The sequence below is a fragment of the Bremia lactucae genome, linkage group LG15 (assembly GCF_004359215.1).
Source record: "Bremia lactucae strain SF5 linkage group LG15, whole genome shotgun sequence".
NCBI lineage: Eukaryota > Oomycota > Peronosporomycetes > Peronosporales > Peronosporaceae > Bremia > Bremia lactucae.
This window is the reverse complement of record NC_090624.1, coordinates 2,750,088-2,757,367: the sequence shown is the minus strand read 5'-3', so window position 1 is coordinate 2,757,367 and position 7,280 is coordinate 2,750,088.

Genomic DNA, 7,280 nt, shown 5'->3' with positions numbered 1-7,280 from the left:
GTGTCATTTCTTATCAGTCCGTCTTTTAGAAGCCGCATAAATGACTTACACTGTGCATACCAAGGAGCTACTATCAGTAAAATATGCTCTTATTAAGTTTCAAGTGCGCCTATTTGGGGCACCGAACTATTTGTGATTCATAGGGATCACGCATCACTGTGGATCGCAATAAACTCACCCACCTTTCGTCAAGCATGGTGAGATGGCTTACATTCATTCTAAGTAAATTAAAAAGTCGGTTACAAGCCGGGTAAGTCGAATGTCTTGGCTGGAGCGCTATCGCGTAGACCAGACTTTGAGGCAAGACACCAGGAAAATGTGTCTCGGTCTAAGGTACAAGTTGAGTCGTCAACATTTCTAGCCATGAAGACCCACCTCGTAACGAACTCAATGGCCTCCGAAACCAAAGAAAGCAACAGTCGGGAAGAATATGTTGGCTGCTGTTAGATCCGTAGGGTGAACGATAGGTCTCCCTCCCGTCTCATCTGAAGGCTAAGCTAAGGCGCTTTAGCGATGGTATGTTATGGCATCGTGTGGCCCGTTCAGAATCTATGCCCCTCATGAGCGAATCTCAAATTAAGGATACCTCATGAGCTCCCTGGTGCACCATTGATTGGGCATCTAAGCATCTACTTGTATCTTTGACCAAACCCATTCTCCATCCTTTAAGGAGGTCGGGCAAGGGCAGGCGACACCTGCTACTACCATTGTAGGTGACTGGGCCGTGTCGGCTTCATCGCCCGACTCGGTGGCAACTGTCAAGGCCTTGGGATTAACCGGGGCCACAGCCGTTAAGTCTACAGGTTCTAACGTGACAACCAAAGAGGTGATGAAGATGTTGTTGGACACTTCGTCATACCTTTTGGGCGCAAAGTCATCTCGTGATGACTCCATCGACAACGATAACTCTGGTGATGTCAGTATGCATCACTAGGAGCGAAGTAATCGTAAAGGATATTTCGTAAGCTTGCTGCTGGTGGTGCTAGTATGCATAAACAGGGACGGGGCGCATCTCGTGAAAGATGAGCGTTCACCAATGAGGATCCTATAATAAGTATGCCTCCTTGGGGGCATGACCTGCACCCATAAAAAGCATGGGCATGCGCCTACACACTAGATGCAAGGTAACCCTGCCTCTCTCGATAATGGTGCAGGTTGTCGCATGCGCCAACTACGTCCTTTTTTGAACTGGTCGCAAAAAGCATCAAGTTTGTCGAGCCAGGCCTAGCGGTCTATGCTTTGCACGTGCTTCACAAGCTTGAAACAAAGGAGTGACATCCTTTGCCGGCATCTATGTGACTACCGATGCCGGAAAAAGGCATCGATGAAAAATTCCGTTTCGTCCTCTCCAAGCTTGTGAACACTGGATGAGTCGATTGTTCGCCATACCAGACCAACGAGTTTGGTTGCCCTTTGAGGGCAGCCAAGGCTTGTTTTCGGGAGCAAACTGCCCCGTTTCGTGGTCCCTCTCCCGTTAGCTCACGTTAACGTTATCGATAACATTACTCTGGAAGAAATCCTGGACCTCAAACACTTATACGAGCGCGGGAAGCGCTCGTTCTCCGAAGGACTTTCTGTTGAGGAGAATGGGTCTCGTTGTAATGCAAGACGAGACCCGGTACGTACAAGATCAGCTGAGAACGAGGTTCCCAACTATTATGCGAGTGTGGATATCCTCTTAAATGAACGAGATGACTTGTTCAGTCCTTCCACAACACGGTGATTCGAGATGCGTTCAACTGGAAAAATCTTTTCACCACTTGAATCCTATAATAGTTGTGAGGGAGGAGGAAAATTGATTTCGCTTCGTTCGCCGAACCCGCGTCAATATCGTGACTTAGATTACACCTTCCATCATTTAAGGGAGGAGAGTGATCACAAACGATCCCGTCGGCTCGAGTTAGCGGTATGACCAAATGGAAAATTGTGCGCAAGTTGCGACTGATCAACTGGCAAACGAACGGACGTATCAGTCCCTTCAAAACGAGCTGGTGACAGCTCGTCAAAAGATTTCTTTCTTGAAGGATGTAACGAGTAAATCGTCATTCCCAATAGAACCAGACTCTGTCCCGAGTTCTTGACTCGGGACCGTCAGGCTTTGGCAGATTTCTCAAACCGTTCCGGGTAATTCAAAACCAGAAGAAGCCTGTACTGATGGTACGGGCGGAGATGCCCGACATAAAATGTAGGATGCTTACGCATCCTTCAAAGCAGCTCGATCGTTTACGCACTGCATTGGCGATGTAGTACACAAAACAGGCCGATATACATGGATAATAATTTATTACTGCCCACATCCGTCTCTTACATGTTTTGGTAGGCTCACCTTCGGAAATAGGACTAAATAATTAACATTGAATGAAATAATATCTGTTTTTCCTTTTATTAGAGTTTCATTTCTGTCGATCCTCTGCATCATCGAAGGAATCCTGTACGAAACGGGCCACTGCTTTTCGAGCTAGCACGATGTTTCCTGCTGACTCTGTTTTGTTTTTGTCTTCAGTGCGACAGGTGTCAACTGCGGAGGTATCTTTTTTCGAATTAGTATATGCATTTATTGTTTTTGCATACTGAGTCTTGCAGCATCAATATTGAAGTAAGTAATAGCATTATCGTTCAATGTTGATCAAATTTACAGTGGTATCCTTCGCATTGTCCTTAGGATCAATGCGTTATAAACAAGAGCAAGATTGTTCATTGCTCGAGCAACCTTCCTTCTCAAAAAAGAGTTACTTTCAAACTAGGTGGGTATGCGCTGATGGCGTAAGCCGTTCACGAAATACGGTTCTCGCTTCGTAGAAGCATGCACTGAATTATTGATGGCAAATTCTACCATCGGCAAGAACTCGCTCCAACTCGTAAAAGAGTAAACGAATCCACGAATTATCTCTTTGAGGATGCGATTTGCACGTTCTGCCTGACCATCTGCTTCAAAATGGTCAGAAATTGACACCTTCGACTGTGTTCCAAGTGATTTAATCACAGAATGCCAAACCTCTAATGTGAATCTGGGGTTTCGATCTGAAACCAGTTCACGGGGTAACCCATGGAGTCGAAATATCGTGTCAACAAAGACACGAGCACAGCCTTTAGCTATGATCGACTCCGGGACTGCAGCAAGATAATTTATTTGGCTGAAACGATCAACAAATACAAGAACATATTTTCTGGGTATCAACGTCTGGAAATCTGAAGACGAAGTCCGCAGATACGGTTTGCCAACACTCTGCCAAACAGGCAGAGTTTGTAACGGAGCACGGGTGAAGCACTAAGCTTCACCCATTTAAAAACTTATCGAGCACGTATGTACTTGCGGACGGACTCATACTGGCGAGCCTAGTAGATGTCACGACTTATTGTGAGATAGGTCTTTTCACGTTCCCGATGGCCACTTATAAGCCATTGCGTGTTGTAGATCGATCTGTTCGATCTCTTAAGGGTCGATACAACTTCGACAATCCTTTTGAGGATTGTTGGGATCGATTTCTTAGGTAAATGATGGGTATAAGCGTGAAGGTCACGCTTGCCTTGCTTCAAATCCAGTAGGTCGACTCGAGCCCTAAATTCGGCAAGTGATTGCTCAAATGGTTGTCTGAGTGGGTTTTAAGGACCTCATACAAACTTAAAGACTAATGGGTTGTGAAGCTTGAGCCCCAAGGCCCAAGATTTGGCACGTCCAGCTAAGTTGGACATGCCAAATTTCACTTTTGACGCATCATCACTTATACGGCGAGTTTCTATAGCGTCATCTAATTCGATGAATCTTTTTTAAAGGGAGTCGCCTTCGACTACACTCACAAAATTTCGGGCTGCAGTGAAGCGATTTGCTCTCACGCACATGTCCTGCCTTGGCTCGCTTGTTGAAGAACTCATCGATATAATCGAATTACTCTTTCGACAGCGGCCATTGCCTGGTCACACAATACTTGGTGCCAGGTTCGAGGTCTATCTCGTGCCCGATGCCCCTATCTGCTGGTAGGCGGCTCGGCTTTTCTTCTGGGAACACATCGCGATGTTTGCACAGAACCTCAAATACGGACTGTCTCTCAAGGTATCCCAGCCTTGAGTAGCGAACCGTTTCTTTTTGTCCGTTTCTAGGACGCTCTCGTCCATTGTGGACGACGAGCAGCAGTCCACCAAGTTCTCTTCTGGAACTGGTGGGACTATTTCGTGGATCTTTCCTTCCTTTAATTCGGCAAGGAACAGATCTCACGACATCTCCGGGAGATTTGCTATCTCCTCGGCAGATTTAAAGACTTGCCGGAGCACCTCAACTGAGGATGCCTCCGCAATTTCGTCTTTGACGGCCTCGAACACCTCGTTCGAAGGCCCGTCCTCTTTATTAGAGACTGATCCAAAGGTCACTCGTTTAGACGTGCCTTTGATCGTCCTAATCTGTCGGGTACTCGTTTTTCGAGTTACCACGACCTTTTTCTGGGAAGCGGGTGCCGTTGCACTCCTGGCTAACGCACCCCTTCCAACCGCACAGGCTCTTGGCACTGTGCCGGTTTATGCGACGCATGACTTTTTGTCAGCTCGCCGTCTACTGCCACAGGCTCTCGGCTCTGTGCAGGACATTCGGACGCATGACTACTTGTCATCGTCCTCTTCACTTCCACACGCTTGTAGATGCTCCAAGATGTTCATCTGTTTGACATTTGGTAAATAAGAGACAGGCATTGTCATGGTTTGATGCTGCCAGCTTACGAATGGCTCTTTCTTTCTAAGCCATACTAATTCTAGGATGACGTCAAATTTGTCACTAAATTCAGTACGATGAAATCACCATCGTACTGCTTACCCTTTAACCTGTTTTAGATACCAACTATACGCTTTATTACTGTTACAGATGCGCCTGTTGCTAGGCGCACTGTCATCCTCGTTATAAGAATATCGCGATTAATAAGTATGAGCCTGCGATCTTGTAGCGATTGGTGCCGATTAAAATTATCCGACGCCCCACAATCGCCTAGAGACCTAATTGGCAACTTATTTGACACTTTTATTTTCAAGGTGGTGAGACTACCACAGGCAGCGTCGATACTCGACCACTCGAATAAGTTAAGTAGTATGAAACAAGGATGTTTGCGACAAAAGAAAAATTAAGAGAGCATGAAACGCCTTTTTATAAGAGATAGTGCCACTAGAGCGTCGATCGTGGAGGATCTCGCTGTGTTTGCGCATTCGTCGCTTACGGAGTTTTAGGTGACCTGAAGTTGGCGACAAGGTGAAAAATCGACTTTTTAAACGATTAATTGTTGCATTTGTTAATGAATCTGTTCAAAGTTGCTGACCACAGCTAGAGGCAAACGGGAACGATATTCCCCAAATGATACTTGAAGGAACAAGTTCTCAAGAATCTGCAGGAACAAGTCCTAAGAAATCTCTGGTCAAAGGTTCCCAGGTTCCTTTATATTAAGTTTCAAAGAGAAAGTGAGACATTAAATGTCTTAGTAAGCAACGGATCAAGTGTAGACGCTTCTGCATTTGTTCTGATAGCGCTCCAAATGTAGCTCGGAGATATCTTAACTGCCAACGCTAGAACCGAAGCGGTTCTTACGTAAACTGCGTAGTGGCATAGTCAAGCAGATCTACATACTTGTCACAGATGACAAGTACGTGACCGATCGGTAATAGTATTTCCTGAAAGCGAACGGGTTCTCAGCAGCTCATTGATGGACGAGGGTGTCTTCGATGAGAAGACTCAGATTAAACATTTACGTCCCAATCCTGGAAGTCTTTGAAAACAAATCCCCTATTTAAGGATTTGATCTAAATTAAGGATATCTTTCCTTAATCCTATCTTGTGAGTTGTCTAGGGGGATAAAGGCACTCGACACTAGCTCGACCTAAACCAGGTTCAAAACACTTGTGGACATTGCTTCGTATAGTTTGCCAATCGCTTAGCAGTAGCTCATGTGAGAGATTCAACCTCGTCACATATCTCTCCGGCTTTTTGTGTGCGTAAAGCAACAGTAGGGTGGCGGATTGTGCACACGTTCAATAAATTGAATGCTGCAACGTTACCGGCTCCAACGCCGATACCACGAAAAGACGTAATCATTGATGGTATGTCAAATTATACAATCTTTTCGTCAATGGATCTGATAATTGGATTCTATCATATCCTTATGCGTGTACAGGATATTCCATATTCAGCGGTAAGCATCTCAGGCGGATTGCCAAGGGAGTGGCTAGTCATGCCACAGGGACTTAGTAATGCCCTGCGACTTCTAACAGATGCGTAACTAATCTGCTAGGATCGGTGCGAAATTTCAAACCTAGTTATTTATTGACGTCTTTGTTTATAGCATAGCCATGGTCGGAAAGTCGGACATTGAAGTACATCGTACCCACTCCTGAAAGGCTCTTACACTTATAAGTAAGCATAGGTTGTGTGCAGATCTCAAAAAGTGTATATTCGCTGCAAGCGTATTTCAACTTCTCGCGTGCATCGTGGGCAAATACGGTATACGCCCTGATCCGGAAAGATCAAAGCGACCACCGACTGGCCCACGCCAGTCGATGTAAACGGACTTCGAAATTATGTTGGCTTTGCAAATATCTGCACAATTACTCCCACAATTATGCCGAAATGACAGTACATCTTTCTTCTTTGTTGAAGAATAATGTAAAGCGGAACGCTAATTGTTAGCATTCATTTGAGGGTATCAAGCAAAGCTTGATACAAATCCCAATCCTGGCGATTGTGGATTAAGACAGACCATTTCCTGAGGTCTGTGACGCCAGCGATTTTGCAATCAGCTTTTCGTAAATGCAATATGACACAGACTATTCAGTGCATGACATGAAACTCGCTGCCATCGGATTTGGCTGGCTTAAGTAAGGGTCTATCTCGTAAGAGATAGACCGCACTTACGCCATCAGCACATACCCACCTAGTTTAAGAGTTACTTTTGTTTAAGGGGAGGGCACGCTCGAGCAATGAACAATCTTGCTCTTGTTTATAAGGCATTGATCCTAAGGTCAATGCGAAGGATACCACTGTAAATTTGATCAACATTGAACGATAATGCTATTACTTACTTCAATATTGATGCTGCAAGACTCAGTATGCAAAATCAATAAATGCATATACTAATTCGAAAAAAGATACCTCCGCAGTTGACACCTGTCGCACTGAAGACAAAAACAAAACAGAGTCAGCAGGAAACATCGTGCTAGCTCGAAAAGCAGTGGCCCGTTTCGTACAGGATTCCTTCGATGATGCAGAGGATCGACAGAAACGAAACTCTAATAAAAGGAAAAACAGATATTAT